General features: G+C 37.7%; 1 protein-coding gene across 3 annotated transcripts in view; it reads left to right on the plus strand.

The window, feature by feature from the left end:
- Positions 1-16,619, plus strand: part of LOC139116105 (cAMP-dependent protein kinase inhibitor beta-like) — a 130,377-nt gene continuing 113,758 nt past the window's right edge. Inside the window, exon 1 of one of the 3 annotated variants that reach the window (XM_070678651.1) lies at positions 1-385. The gene's annotated coding sequence lies outside the window, so the exon portion shown is untranslated. Of the gene's footprint in view, positions 386-2,029; positions 2,263-13,142; positions 13,374-16,619 lie in introns of those variants that run through there. The other 2 variants (XM_070678647.1, XM_070678650.1) reach the window with 2 other exon arrangements.

Raw genomic sequence — 16,619 nt, forward strand, 5'->3', positions numbered from 1 at the left:
TATTGCTAGTCCCTCAAAAAAAGCCACGCACCCGTATGACAGTAGCATGTCTCGGAGCGACGACCAGCAGACGCTGTACAACATGCAGTAATCACCATGAGAGCTGGCTGAGTAGAATAAGAAGAGAACCTATACAACACGCGTACGGAGAAAGCTAGCTTGTTATCCTTATCGCATATTTGCTGTAGTAAACCTGTGAGAAATATTCTTCAAGTTTTGACACTGCCGTGCGATCGGGTGGAAAAGATGATAACTATTTGACAGATAAGGATCCCGTTATCAGTTTCACGGTGTTGGAGATTTAACTGTGTTCAGGCCAGGGAGTGATTTACACCTTACGGACATCGGATCTGTCTTCCGTTTGGTGATATCCATCGAAGTTGAGGTACGTCTATTCGCAGGCAAGTATATATTGCAACAACTTTGCTCATCTTTGTAAATAAGTATATTCAAATGTTGAAATTTCCTTCATAAATATATTTCTACTAAGTTCCCAAATGTTTGTTCTGTATAAGTACATTTTCTGATAGACGGACCAAAGTCTTTTAATTTTTCCAATGAATTCGTAGAAATTCGAATCGTCGCTGCACCAGACTTGTCAGTTTGTTGGCGGGAGAAATGCAAGCAGGCTAGGCTGCTACTGGGTTCAGTTCAACGTGATCCATCTGTGGTCTAGCTCCTTATCTCTCGAAATATTTGAGAGAGAGAGAGAGAGAGAGAGAGAAGAGAGAGAGAGGAGAGAGAAGAGAGAGAGAGAGAGAGAGAGAAATTTCACCTTTACTTCACCCTCGCGGCCTCTAAAACACTGAGTGAAAGGGTCCATAGCAAGCACCGCTCCCATGAAGTCAGAAACCAATAATCCGCCGTCTTTCATTCAACCCACGTCTTGAGCCGCGTCTTTGATTTCTGACTGTTGATTGTCAGTCCGGGGTTACTCCTGAAGATCTCTGGGTCTCCTTAACGCCACCAGCAGAAACGATGTCTCTCTCAGTTGAGAGCATATTCTCCGAGTGGCTTTTGATAATGCCAAGGTTTCAGATAAGCTTGAGTGCTCACACCTAGTGAAAATTTAAGGCATATGGGATGTCCCTTGGATGTGGCCCTGCAAAGAAGCAGCAATGGTTCTGGCCTGTGAAGCTGTCTTCTAATCACTTAAATGTGTTTAGTGGCATTGACATTGTAAGAGCTGAGCTTTCTTGTGGCTTCACCAAGTACTTGAGCTTCCCATTTTTAATACGTTTTGTCATTTGCTACACAGACGGGGCAGGAATGTTGTTTTCAGTATAACGCTTCTCCAAATCAAACATGCATGAAATTACATCTTAAATTGCTAGACTATAAATTGCTGCTATCGGTTATTTTTTTCCAATGGTGATACTTTATCTGACTTATTGCTACACTTTGTAATCATAAAACTTAACAGACTGTGGAATAGATATCATATCACAGTTCGATTGAATGCCACAGCTTTCACCTCAAAGTGCTGGTTATTCCCAATTGTTTTATCGGGAAGCCAAATCAATATAGGCTGGATGGGAGCAAAAGACAACTCCAATATTCTTGAAAAGTTTTAAATCACAAGAATATTTGAAGGAATTTTTTTTTCCAAAACTCTTCGTAAAGTTGTTAATGAACCAACCTGTGATGGGGACAGTGCATAAATCCCACAATGATTTGGTTTGAATTTGATAATAACCCACCGTGTCTCCGCTTACTGACTTAGTCATTGTTTGGAAAGCATATTATGACGTTTGCCCTGACTGGTGTAAATATATTTGTATTTGCCAATCCATTAGGGTGCATTTTGCGGAAGAGTTCAGAATTAATTTCACTGAGTGCAATCATTCAGTGACCCCAAACACAGTCTGCACGAGATACATACATCATGAAGTTAATATAAGATTGTTTAAATAATTATACTGAGGCCCAGGTATGATGTAGCTAACTTTGAGAACAGCACATGCACTTTGAATCCCTTCACCACCTCTGGTAAAATGGAGTGGTCCACAGTCAGTGGAGCTCTTCTCTGTTCAGTTTATTTTGGTCTTCGACTGGCCATAGATAAATTAGCTACCTGTGAGTAGAATAGCCCTATCGTATTTCATGTGAAACTAGACCATTATTCCCTCTGGCCTTTGTGAACGCAGACCAGCTTCACTGAGCAGACACTGTTAGATTTAACAGAATTGTTGCTCGGAACGGTGGATCAGACGTTACAAGGTGTGATTGTGCTGTACAGGAACCTTCAAATATTGTCATCAGGTAACATTTTTACAGTTGAATAACTTGAAAGTTTATAGAAAATTTATCAACTGGTATATGTGTATACTTGTCATGGTGAAGTATATCTTGTGTTCGATGCTTGTTTTGCCCGCAGGCATTGTCACACTGCCCGCACTCATTGTTGATTCTTTTCACTATGGTGGATAACAGACATTGAAGCCAAACATTCCGCATGGCCAGATCATCTCAGTGACATTACACTGTGTCCGGATTGAAGCCGTGTTTTTGCCCTTCTGGGACAAATGACTTGAAGGGGACGGAGAGGCCTTGGAAACCTGAGGGAAGGACGTCTGCAGACAAAAACAGTTGATTGGATTTGTTGAAATTGTACCACCATAGTGAATTCTAAGAATTCTGTATGTCTGTCGAACCAATGAGAGGAAATGTCATCATGGTATGTGTATAATGTGTACAGTGGCGTTGCAGGTTTTATTTATGTATTTCATGCCTTGCAATGGAAAGTTTGAAACATCTGCTCAACTTGAAAACACTCTGTCATAATCCAGAAGAAAATCAGAGGTCACCGGAGACTAGGATTAATTAGCGAAACAAATATCTACAATTACAAATATTTAATGCAAAATGGCTCTTATACTCTATGTTTTACTCTGTGGGCAAAATCGAATTTTTAAATCTTTCACAAAAGCAAATTAAAAAAGTGAAAACTTCAGTTCACCTCAGGTTTCAAAATTGAGGACGGTCATGAGGTAGTACATTCTATCTGAAATTGAATAATTTTTGAACAATTTTAATAAAGCCGCCCAGGGCTGCTGAATGTATCAGATACATAGTGTTTGCGATGTTTGTAGGATTCTAAACATAGAAGCTGTACTATTGGTATTAGTTGTGTTGCAGACAGGTTGAGTGATGAAGCTGTACTATTGGTATTAGTTGTGTTGCAGACAGGTTGAGTGATGTACCATATTGACATTGATAGACTTTTCCCTTCGTGTTGTAAACACAAAACAAACAAAACACCCTGCAAACAGCCCCCCTCACCACCACCACCAAAAACCTCAAATGGATGTAATAGGCTAAGTACAATTCCTTTTTCGCAAATGTGCCGGACGAATATGGTGTTTCCTATCGTCATATTACACTATTAGCACTAGTGATTCCTAAATATATCATAGGTTTGTCATCTATTTGTGAAAACAAATATTGCTCGAAATTTTTACAAGGGTTTTGGAAACTATGAGTAAAAATAAAAGAAGAACGGTACTTATTAGTAGCAGTGTTTTGGGTACAAACTATTGAAAAAATCTGTTAATGTCAAGGGCTTGGAACATACATTGCTAGAAGTGAATGTAAACATATAAAATGGAAAAAATTTGTTGAACATACTGTCAGTAGAGCTAATGTCGTAAACGTGTTTCTATATTTAGTAACAAGCCTAGGGTTGCAATCAGCGCTATCATGCTTCAGTATTTTGTTTAAAAAAACACGTCACCATCCAAAGAAAAGTAATAAGAACCTACACGACATGAATATGAAATAGGGTGATGTCCAATCCCTGGCTATAAAAATAATGAACTAGACACAAAGAAACTAGCATTAGATATTACTGTTGTCAACTAGAATTGATTCACCGTAATCACAAGAACATATGAATTCCGTATATCACGTAATCTTGTCCCTAGCAACTCTGAAATGGCAGTTAATTATTTTCTTTCACAATTAAGTCTCTTGAAGTCGTCTGTTGACAGAATGCTTGCTGTATTTAGTGTTTTTTTTCCAGGGAAATTGGATTTATTGCATTTTATTGATCTCTTAGAAAATGAGAAGAATCTCATCACTTTTAACATTGCGAGCATTTATCTGTATAAGTCCTATGAGTTATGCCATACGAAAAGATGTCTGTAACTTTACATTCAAACACAATGATGAGACAGCACATGATATTGATTGAATTTTATTGAGAGTTAGTCTTGTAATCGTACATTTGTCAGGAGGACTTTGGTCGGTTGATTTTGCTTGCAATATACTACCGCATATTTACGTCTAAGTCTGTCTGAGTCGTTGTCGATCATATGATGAGACCAGTGTAATTTTGTGGGATAAAGCGAGCAGAATCTGTTTGCTGTCTTCAGCTTTTATTATCAAGTTTTTTTATGTGACTTTCAACAAGTTACAGGACTTCCGCCCCCGTATGACATCATGAGCTCATTGTGAGGAGAACCATTTCAGGTTTTTTTTATGGTCTGACTTTATGGTTGTATTGCATCATATTTGTGTGTAGAAAGTTTATTGAACAGTTTTACCTAAGATATGCTACAGAACTGGTAATGTATGATACATGGTATTAAATTGACCACAGCAAAAAAGTTTGTCTATAAATGATAATGACATTGGTGTACTGACAATTCAGTTTGTTGGCTGATCTTACATTTTTCGAAGAAGTAACCGTAGATAAGAAGTATTAAAGATATGATCATTAGAGCAATTTAAATTGTTATTAAAATTATTAAAACAGAAAATTACTCCAGATTTATAGACATAATCAGTATTCTGGTGAGTTGGCTTAGGTTTTATACAATGACCCCTGAATCAAAGGTCAGCCAGGGGTCAAAGGGTTAGATTGCTCTTGTCACAATACACAGGACAATAAACTACCACAATGTTTATAATATACTTCTACTTTAACCTGTTCACCCCCTATTCCCTGTGAACAAGTCCACAATTACCTTTGATAACAATGGTTTTGGGCCAAACCACGGTAGTGAAAGGGGTTAAAGTAGGTAATCAGACCATGTGTTATTTCCAGCAATTACTTTCAAGTTAATTAATGGAAAGCAGATTTGAATTATGAAATACTTGGAGTGCTGTTTATAATTCTCAATATCAGAGTTTTTCCAAAATTGTTTAATTATCATTCATATTAGTGAACATGAAAAATTAAAAAATGCTTGCAAACTTTTATAATTTACTATAATTGTGTAATTGAAAGAGATAGTCACAATATTTATACATTGGGTAAAAAATTTAAAGTATAATTCTGAGAAGACATACATATTATTTGGGAGCTTTAGAGTGACTCTGACAGTTAATTTCAATAGCAAGGCCTGTTACAAAATGAGGTTCACAATGACTGATGACAGTAAATACTTGAATTCTCATCACAGACTTTGTGTACAGTGTATTTTCATTACAGTAATTGTTGGGTAATTATTTTAAATGTAATTCAAGGAAAATAGATATGAAGCAAACTGTAAAAAGACAAAATCCCGTACATTTCTGTCAAAATGAGCAAAGTGACCAAAATGAACAAATCCCGTACATTCTGTCATGTTTTTTGAGGCTGAATTCTGTAGTGTATTTCAGCTGTTTACCGTCTGCACTGTGTCATGACACTCAAACGAAAGAGTAAAAGTTGCACACGCGGAACTCATGCTGTGTCTCCATTTAAAGAATACGCTTTCTATAAATAACTTCTAGTTGTCGAAAATAGAACGTTTCATCTTGCCGCGATACACTTTCAAGTGGCCTGATGTAGTTATGCTGAAAAAACACCTTAATTGAGAGGAAAAAGTCTGACAGTCTTACGTGCTGAGAATCCCGTCTGACCTTTCCACAAATTTAATCTTAAATTTAGGTGAAAAAAAATATGCAAGCTTCGTAGTTTCATATTTATTCAGCTAAAAACAAAATGCAAGGACAAATATCTTGTATGTGTATAATGAAATAGATAAAAATAGATCTTGTCCCATTCAGAATGATTGAATTATGCGTTGATTTTAACCAGATACATTAACTGAGTCAATATGTTGCAGTATCCTTGAATTTATTTTTGTATGTTTGTTGTATATATTACAAAACTTAATGAAACTTTGATATCCTTTTTGTGATTTCATTTAACTTTATTGCATGAGTCATGATGTTTACATAATACTTTTTTCTGTAATAGTCGCTGCACACCCTACATTGCGATTGATCAGCAATGCATTCATGGCAGATTTTTTATTGTTTCCTTGAAACCAATTTCTTTAGGCCATGAGTACTGACCAATCAACATTTAACAGTCATTTACTCAGTTCCATTGTTTGAGAATAAAATATAATGGTGCATTTATAACTATGATATTGATATGATTTGTAAATATTTTTTTAACAACAGCTGTTAAGCAACTAAAGTATACTTTGTCATCAAACTGGGATGTTTTATGCACATTTTTTTAGTTTTTGTACAAAATGGTATAATGCCAATCTTCTTAACCCCCCCAAAGAATTTAAAAAACTCTTTGTAAAGTCAATATTATCACATGCTGATTATTTATCTTGCTTGCTCTGTCAAACCTCAGGTACAAACATGACTTAGTGTTCTGCTGTTGACTGTACAATGGAGATCTTGCTTCTTAGTCATGTCACGTTATCATTGTATTGTTTCCGTAGACTGTGGACAAAACGTCATGCCAGACGAGTAAAGAACAGGAAGATAACAATGATAGGTACATTGAGAGTCTGGTTTTTTTGGAGTGCGTGCCTGATAATATAATTTATGGATACAACCTTCCGTGTGTCTGACCCTTCTCACATACCAGCAAAAATATCCGTCAATTTTACCTTTCACCTTTCATTCACATCGAGAGAGTAAATTTATCAACATATGTGAGCTGTGTTCTTATGTGTGTGTACACAAACAATGCCTTGGGGATAAAGAAAGCTAGATTGAACCTTGGAATGGCTGCGTTACTAACACTGTATTTTCGTTACGGGGGTCATGTTGTAATACTTGGGCTTGTAATAAGATTTCAGGTGATAGTTTATAATATTGATAATAAGTCAAATATTTGCTGTCCTACAAATGAATTGAGTTGCTTGTTATCAATGACTGCATGGGTACACCAGTCTAAATTCTTGATAAGTTTTATCATAAACACATAAACATGGTGTACACCTCACTTACAGTAAAAGCCTCAGAAAAGTCTTCTTTTAATTGCCTGGAAATATTTGGTGTAAAGAAATAGTTTAAAGCTCATCTTCAATTATATTTTGGTGAATTTTAACCTCTGTGAATGTCTTGAAAATTCATAAATAATACATTATTTGTTTACATCAAGGGACAAAGTCTCTGTCCTCGGTGTTGTTTTCGTATTCAAGAATCTGTTGTATTGTTTAAGAACCTTGAAAGATACTGAGAGAAAGACAGATTCAAGTACACCTTATCGTGTAGCCATCTCTCCTCTCCCCCATTGCACGTACAGATAGAACATGTATAAAAAGTGACAACTACCAGCATACTGTAAACTTAAGCATACTGTAAACGCAAATTTACTGTTCTTATGCATATAAGAACAAAAATATATTTTGTGTTCATCATAGCATGTATCAGGATGTAGGAAGACAACGTATTTGTTTCAGCTCATCTGGTGATTTGTATTTCCTCACAGCCCACATCACTGTATTCCAAACATATGGATGCTACTAATCCCCAATCTATAGCTGATTTAATGATAGTCATCTCTCTAAACTAAGATTTGATGCGTGGACCAGTGCTTAGGGGTGGACCATTTGATATCCTGGGGGGGGGGGGGGGGGCTTGGAAGATTGGTGGAGAGCCATTATTTTTTTTCCCACGTGCTTCACCATGAATTATTTTTTTTTCTACAGGGCATATGCTGGCAACTTTTTTTTTCACTTTCCTTCTTCGAGATATATTTTTTTTTTACCAAATTTCGGTGCAATGTTTGTTTGCTTGGTTTTTCACACCCAGTAACAAGATGCTGTTCTATCGCACACAGACTATATTCAAGAAACTAAATAAAGATATGTAAATACATGTACATTTTTGATTCACTTTACAAAAACATATTTGTAAAATCATGTACATTTATGGCATTTACTTGTCAGTGTTGTCCTTACATTGAAAGTAGCCGGTAATTTAAGAAAGTAGACGGGTGGACTGCGAGGGAGCGAGCGACTGAGTGGCGAGTGAGCATAGCGAACGGAGGGGGGAGAGCGCGAGAGGGGGGTGTCCCCCCTCTCGCAAGGCGAAAAATGAAATTTTGGAGTGGAAATGGTTTTCTCTGGTGGCATCTGAGGTGACATTTACAGACTGAAACAGTACTTTTGTTGTGTGTCTTAGACGTGGCTCACATACAACAAAACAAACAAACATGATTTTGTTTTGTTTGTATTATTTATGACACATTTATGGTTTTATTTGCAGTGAAGATGTAACATTTAATCTTAAATAACCTGCTGTCTGCTCATTTCATTGCCCATTTCCCATTCTTCATTACCACATAGTAGTTTCCCCAAAACCATCAAACTCATTCAATTCTAATCAAAACACATTCGCTTTTGTTAAGAAAAACATTGGTAAGATAATTCACTACAACAGTGTTCGCATTTACGAATAAAACATGCGTATATAGAAAACTCATAACAATGAAAAAATGTGTAGAGAGTCGATCCAATGCGTAATAACATTACGCATTGGATTGAGTCTCTACGCATTTTTTCATTGTTATGAGTTTTCTTTACGCAAACGATAATAGTAAAATGTTTGCAGGCTGTCTCTCTTCTTGTGGTATTTTGACAAAATCCATACATTCAGATTTACACATTTCTGGAAAACACTGGTGAGCAATTTCAATTTCAGCATACTTCCTCTAATCAGAAGGTCATGTATACTGTACAATTGTTCATATTCAGTTATTGTTCCTCAAGCTTGAAATGGTTTATGCTTTATAAAACTCCAGAGCTACTGCTTGATTTTTATTGATGCTGCAGTGTGCATCGAACAATTGCCAAGATTTTTTTTTTCCGAGTCGCAATGGTCCATAATTGTTTTTTCCATCAGCCACTTAAAGCCAGATTTTTTTGTTCGAGCAACTCCACCTGGCATCTTTCTTTTTCCCAAATCTTCCAAGCCCCCCCCCCAGGATATCAAATGGTCCACCCCTTAGTAACTACCATCAAATCACTATATGCCAAAGGAAAGAGAGAGTATCTTGGAGTCAGTGACCTTGCAAAAGAGAAAAATAAGGGTTTGGAAAATGGTGAGGAAAAGAAATAGAAACAAATTTACTTGGTACAACTATTTCTTCTGGTGAAGCTGCATGCCCTTGGTGTTGAAAGAGTACGTTGCATGGAGAGGAGAACCCATGAAATGACAAAGTGGATCTGACAACAGCCTTCAGGGATTCTTTCATCAGAGCCAGTGGGCCATCAGACGCTGACGGACAGACGGAACGTGCTTGCTCAAGTGGAGCACTTAGGCTACCCGCTGACTACTGCGTTATTATCTTACAAATTCAGACTTTTGGTTTGGAAACATGGGCAAACGTTTCATTATTGAGATTGTTGACTGCAGCAGAGGGACATACAGGCGCCACATTTTTTTGAATATGACAGCTTTGCTTTCTGCTCTCTGCATGTATGCAATTTCACCAGAAATAATAGTAATAATAATACAGAAATTACATCCCTGAATGTTTTCCTTTTGAAGATGTTTGACGGATTTCTTTCTGAATCATCAATATGACATGAACTGCTGATGTACATGTATTTGCTGCATTTCTTATTTATCGTCATAAATCTTTACTTCATTGTGACAAAATTCCAGATTTTAGAATCAGTGTTGCACTCAATAATGAGAACTTTGAGGTCAAAAAATTTGTAATAAAAATTTTGGAATTTTTCTGACAAGCAGCATATTTAATTCACCAATTTAGGTAGCTTTAAAGCAATAATTTTTGCAGTGTGATTTATTTCTGAAAAGCGAACCATCACTGGAAAAGGATTTGATTCAGTGTGGAGCTAGCTTTCCTGTATCGTTGCTGTTCATGCGGACGTGCAATTTGAGGCTTTTGTTAGCCGATGAGACGTTGCCATGACATGACATAATTGCTCTTATTATCTGCTGATATTTATAGTCTTTTTCAAGTGACTTTAGACTGTTAGTGATACCTGTCAACGATAATCAGTGTCGACCACAGAGATAGATTTGATAACAGAGAGAGGGGAGAGAGAGGAGAGATGGGGGAGTTAGAGAGGCTCATAAAAGGGACAGAACAGAGATGGATTTGATGACAGAGAGGTATAGGGAGAGAGAGAGAGAGAGAGAGAGAGAGAGAGAGAGAGAGAGAGAGAGAGAGAGAGAGAGAGAGAGAGAGAGAGAGAGAGAGAGGGGGGGGGTTACAGGGCCGGGAAGAGGGAGGGGGGAGAGGTTCAGATTGAGGGAACTGCTTAGAGAGAAGGGATTGAAGGAGGAGGTAGCTAGAAGAAAGTTTTGGGTTGGTGTATCTGAAGACTATCCACAGTGCATTTTATTTATACCATAAACCAAAACTAATTGTGGAAATAAAATGGTGTACCAGTGAATCCCTGTACAGAACAATTTTATTTTTTGAGAGATTGACAACTACTAAAGAGATCTTTCCACCAGGTTTGTAAGCTGTGGTCAATATTGACTTTCAATGAAATGTGCTTCTGGTGAAATTCTGTTGCTATGGTTAATGTGTGTTGGTGCTGTAAAATTTCAAGAGATGAGTGTACATGCTTACCGAACGTTGTGTTTACAGCTGCCAGGGCTGGATCTTTCAATCACTGACTATGAGAATTTGGATGAATTGCCCAATAATTAAAGTTAAATTTCACTGAATGGAAAAAATGGTAAACCTAGAAGAGTTTTGAAACTCTTCTTGGTTGGCCATTTCATTCTTTGGCTTCTTGCAGATTGACTTAATTCTTTCACAGGATGTGAACAGTTTCTGCTCTCAGAGGATCTGACAATTTCTGGGCTGTCGTGTAGAGAAACTTCAAGTTACCAGCAAAATTATCCAAGGATATGCTTGATTTTATTTGAGCTCAGATAGAGTCAATGAGAACCTGGGTGATGAAATAACGCTTGCTGTATGAAGGCATCAACTTCTATGCATGGCAGAACAATATCATTGGACTTAATCCTGGGAATAAAAGATTTTCATAATCAAGATAGATTTATATCCTGACGTGTCAGATGTATCAACTTAATGCTTTCTCTGTAAGATGACACGTATAGATACTTAATAAGATCCAAATTTATCCCTCAGTATGTCAGCAATTCTGATTGTGTCACTCTTTTCAGTCATAATTCATAACGGAATCTGCGAGGGTTGCCCACTGGGTCAGCCGTGTCAATCTCTGTGGCAAATTTAATAATTTACTCATCACAGAAACATGTTTGGTGAGACTTAAATTTATAATATCTCCCCTGCCACACTGACAGATGCTGTTTCAATTTGTGATCTGACAATAGCATGGTATGTGGATGTCAATTCTAGTGACATGTTGTCTGGTTTTCAATTAGATTATCATCAAATGAATTGAAAATTTTGGGTCATTGGAAAATCAACTGTATGACAAGTTCACAAAGTTACACGTTTCATTTGTTAAAATACCAACATCCATGAAACGAGACAGTTCTTACTCCCATAATCAACAAAAATTATATGATTTGTGTAAGGAATATTGGACAACTCTATTGTGTTAACAACTATTCCGGCGACTAGACCTCTTTACATTTTCAGCCCCAGATTGTCAGCAACACCTGGGGGGCAGCTTGACATAGGGCTGTTGTTCTCAGCAGTTGGATTTGACATGTAAGTGCAAAATTATTTATAAATGCAGTAATCAGATGAAAAGTCATTCAGTTTAAGGTAGAACGCACCTCGGGGACAGACATTCGGACTCTCAAACTTTTACAATTCTCTACTGATATACCACATGTAAGGGTTCATTTTAAAGCTCTTGGTGAAAGAAAGCTTTTCAGCTGATTATTTTTTCGAAATTCGAAAATTTTTATTTTTCTCCATAGAGTTAACACAAGGGATGGCGGCCATTTGAGTTTCTAATATCGGTAAATCTTGGGTAATTTGTTTCTCTAGTACCAAAATTTGCATGGTGACCCCCTGTTTTTATTCTTGATTTTGAAAGAGAATGATTGAAAGATTCCTTTAGGAAAGTTAGAGCAAAAGTTTAAGTCTTTCACTTTTGAGGTGCATACTACTTAATTTGTCCCTGTTGTGTAGTTTATCTTTTCCAATGATCGCAGTATCATATCAAAAAAATCATTAACAATTTTAGAATGCATTGTTTTCTCAAGTTTAAAGTGGATTACAAAAGTAAACCATGCAATTTTGGAAAAAAAATCTCCATGTCAGCAAATTTTTATCACTGAATGTTTATTGGATGTCCAAGTTTGAGTCAGTTGATCAAAGAAGGGCACTCAATGCAGCAGCTATCAAAGCTACTTGAACATGAAGAAAGGTCACTGTTGAGAACATATCTACTTTATTTTACCATTCAACCTATCACAAGAGATCACAAAAAGCAAAAAAAAAAGATGTCTGAGAAAAAGAGGACACTAAATAGGTTTGTTAAATCAATACTTAGCTGGGTTTGAAGTGGTACTTTTTAGTGCTTTTAAGACTGTGAAAGCCAGAGTTGTGCCAAGTATTGATTAAATCGATGGCAGCTGAGCCTTTGCGGATTCAGTGTGTGAATTCTTTGTCTGTTGGTGTTGTCAGCTCTTTTGTAAGGCTTGGTGTGGGCCAATAACCAGTCTACTTTTGTTCTTGTTAAAAACCCCCAAAACCAGACTTAAAAAATTTGAATGCACCGTCCTGTAATATCACAACAGGTAGGACATCATGCTTGAAATTGGCACACTGACTGTCAATGACCTTGAAGACATTAGTATGCAAATGAATTCACCTTTGGAAGGTCACCTTCTGGTCGTAACAGAAGGTGATCAGAAATTAAAATAGATAGGCTGGGAAAAAAGTCAACCCGCTTTCAAATGTCCTTGAATTCCCAGTGTTTTTATGAATGTTTATCGCAGCAATTTGGTCATTTTGGTGTTGGTACCCAGGACTACATGACCTTAACCCTTTCACCCCCAGTTCCCTGTATACAGGTCCAACTTTACCATAGAAAACAATGGATTTGGGACAAACCATGGTGGTGAAAGGGTTAAACTTTGAAGGGTGTCAACTGGCGTCATTGAAGACAGCCGTGAAATTGACTTTGAATGGGATGGATTTACCTTTGCTGTTGCTTTGTAACAATCCAGATATATTCTTGCGGGACAGAGATTCCGATTTTCTTGTGAGTACAAAAATGCTTGAAATAATGAAGAAAAACTTATATATTTTAAGTGTTTTTCTTCAAACCTTGTCAACCGTGAAGGTTCAAAGTGGCTTTTCTACAAAAATTACCTTGAGTTTTGCAACCAGTTCAGACAAAACCTTTAGGTGTACAGTAATATAGATTAAGACAACTGAGTTGTCTGTTTTCATTCAAACTTTCTTCAATTTATGAGAATCTACTGCATCGATTTCAAAGTGGATTTGCGTTGCTGATAATCTAATTGCTATTTTTTTTCGAATCTTTTTCTTCTACCATTTTGCTAATTTCATATGCTGATGATTAGTGCTGTGTCCTGATCAATTTTATTGGAGAATTTTTTGTGCTTTCGATTTTTTTCAATTATTGAGAGTGACTATATTTATGCATGCTTGACAGGAAATTGGAATGCTTGAATGCAATTTTGTGTGTTTATAAGAAAGTTTGAATGTACACGCATAATTCACGAAGTAATTCAATGAATTTGATTTACTCAGCGGATATTAATGGATGAAAATCTGAAACTCAAATTACAAATAGAGTAACTTTGTTCTGCAGTGTTGGTTGGTATTTGGCAGCATTCTGTTGGACCCTGGCTGAGTTAAGAGCCATATTATATTCCTGATAAGATTAAATAGAAAGCAAATTGTTTCAACTGATTTAAAATCTAATGGAAAACAAAGGTTTGCAAAATAAGATAGGTATACAGGCATAGAAGGATAAGTGAATTCTGTCAAGAAATATGTCCTGTATGTAGTTAGTACTGTTCTGTTAATCCTGTTCTATTTGACCTGATGACCTGATGATTGAATCATGATTGTTATATGATAGGTTTTTATTTTGAATATCTGCATTTACAGTTCAGCTATTAAGCCATCAATGTGTGATGTACTTGCCCCACTTACCGATGTATCTTAATTAAAGCGCAGTGGTCGTCGCGCTGCGCGTGCGTGATTTTTTTGTTGATAAACATAAATTTTTGTAAACATAAGTCTTCTCAACTTCAATAGGAGTGAGATGGGAGCAGTCCCCCACTTTGTTAAGGCCTTTGCAAGACTCAACATCATGCAATAGTAAAATATTAAGATCGGAAACGAACTTCAGTGGTGTATTTCTATCTATAAACTCGTGTAGAGCTACGAACATCGGGACACTACACTCAGTACATTATGTCGCTGGGTTTACTGCACGCAGACACAGTGAACTAAAAGGTTTGATCGCGCGCGATCACGTTGGTTGTACACAATGCTATGTACAGTACAGTGAAAATACATAACTAAAATGATCAACGTTGCCTATATATGTAGACCAGCAACAAGCACAATGCCTAACACAAAAATTACACTCAAGACCATGATCGGCAAGCCAGAGCAGCACACGAGAGATGTTGTTGGGAGACGGTCACCGCGTGCGGCGTGACGTACGCGGATATAGAGAATCCGGTCCCACAACGTACTGGCCCGCGACGACTTGGCCCACAACCAACTGTTGATCACCTAGTATTACGTGGTAAGAAATAGTAAAATGACAGGAAACAATAGACAAAACGAGCGGGTTTTCGCGGCATTTGGCAGGAAAATTGCACGGCTACACCGTGCATAGACGTATCGAGAGATCCTGTGCCCCGGTCCTGTGCACGGTCATGGCAGTGATCCAACCGCTAGCTGGTGTAGGCCTACCGGTGATGGGCAAACGTCGTTGTTGTACCTCCTGATTGCTGGGTAGGTCTGAATCCTCTTTCAAGTGAGATAACCCCCACATACCAAGAAGACCTATGAAAGGTCCTTCGCTTGACTTGATACCTGTACTCGGAATTTCTCGTTTGCACCCCCAAACGGGGTAAACAGTCTGAAAGGAGCCTATGAAATTTGCATAAAAGTTCGTGTTGTAGAGCCTCGTTTTCGTTACACTGACCGCCACTGCAGTGAGGGATAAAATACGGCGAAAGGGTGGTCTTTAAATATCGACGTGCAGCAAAACGTACAATAGCTAGAACTATAATTTTTGCTTTCAGTTGTAGCATACATACTAATGATCTGTTTTCCTAGGGTAAACTCACAAAAGTTGAGAAGATTTTATTTAAATCGCTACAAAGTGGGTGGCGAGGTCGACCCGCCAAATGCGGAAGTAAACTTCACCTTTTTCGTAAAACAGCTCGATAATGACCTTAGAGGTCTTAAGCCAAGCCGAAAATTTCAGAAAATATTCATTTAACTATTATCAACATTTGGTGAAATTTTCATGACCGTGCGACCATGGACATGTATTTGCGGCAGTGTTGAATGTTGGCATGCAGTTACCATATCGCTGTATACGTAGATCTCGAGGGTCTATGAGTATACGAACACCCGTTACGCTACGTACACTCCACGCTGTTTACTGCGACCAAACCACTTGTCGTTCACACGGCACGGGTGTTACACGATTAATCTTTCATTTTTTTCAAAGTTTACTCCAATAATCGGGTCACTGATGTTATATATAAATAAAGTATTTAATTAATGTCACATTATGACCATCAATACTTTACAAAAAAAACCAAAATTTTTGCTAGTTACATGAGTTATAAAATGTGCCAGTCTCAAGCACGCACGGTAATGCTAGCAGGTATTGCCGCAGCGCGCAGCTGTTTACCGGCTATCATTCTAGCCACATCTATATTGACGTACTCGTGTGCGGGATACAGGGTAGCCGTATTTATCCACGGATATTTTTTGCGGTCGATGTTTATTTCCTACAGTTTTTGTATGCTTGCTAGCTACTAGAATGCGAAAACGGAAAAAATCACTCATAAACGAAACAGCGCTGCTAGTCTGTACGACGAGTGTCTACCACTATACTACGTGTACGGCCGCAGACACAGTATAAACGTAGCCCTTCTGTCACCGTAGTGTTTTTTTTCCATTTGCGCTGTCCACGACTTTACCGAGAAGCCAGCCAGGCAGATTGTGTTGGCCAGTGAGGTAACACAAGCTTGCAGTCTTGCTTCCTCGTCACAATCATTGAAAACATAAATAGAACCGAAAAAATCTGCCAAGTTAGCCGGTGAGGACCGAGAAAGAGCCGAAAGAGTCTATACGTGTACACTCACGCTGCGCTGTAGGTCGCCATGTTAGATTTAACACATGACCGTCGCTGCATAGTCAACTTCAACGAGACTTTTCAAAACGGAGGCTTAAGCCACTGAGATTTTTTCAGATCGTATAGACCTACTCAAGATACGTCCCC

The sequence above is a fragment of the Ptychodera flava genome, chromosome 17, assembly GCF_041260155.1.
Source record: "Ptychodera flava strain L36383 chromosome 17, AS_Pfla_20210202, whole genome shotgun sequence".
NCBI lineage: Eukaryota > Metazoa > Hemichordata > Enteropneusta > Ptychoderidae > Ptychodera > Ptychodera flava.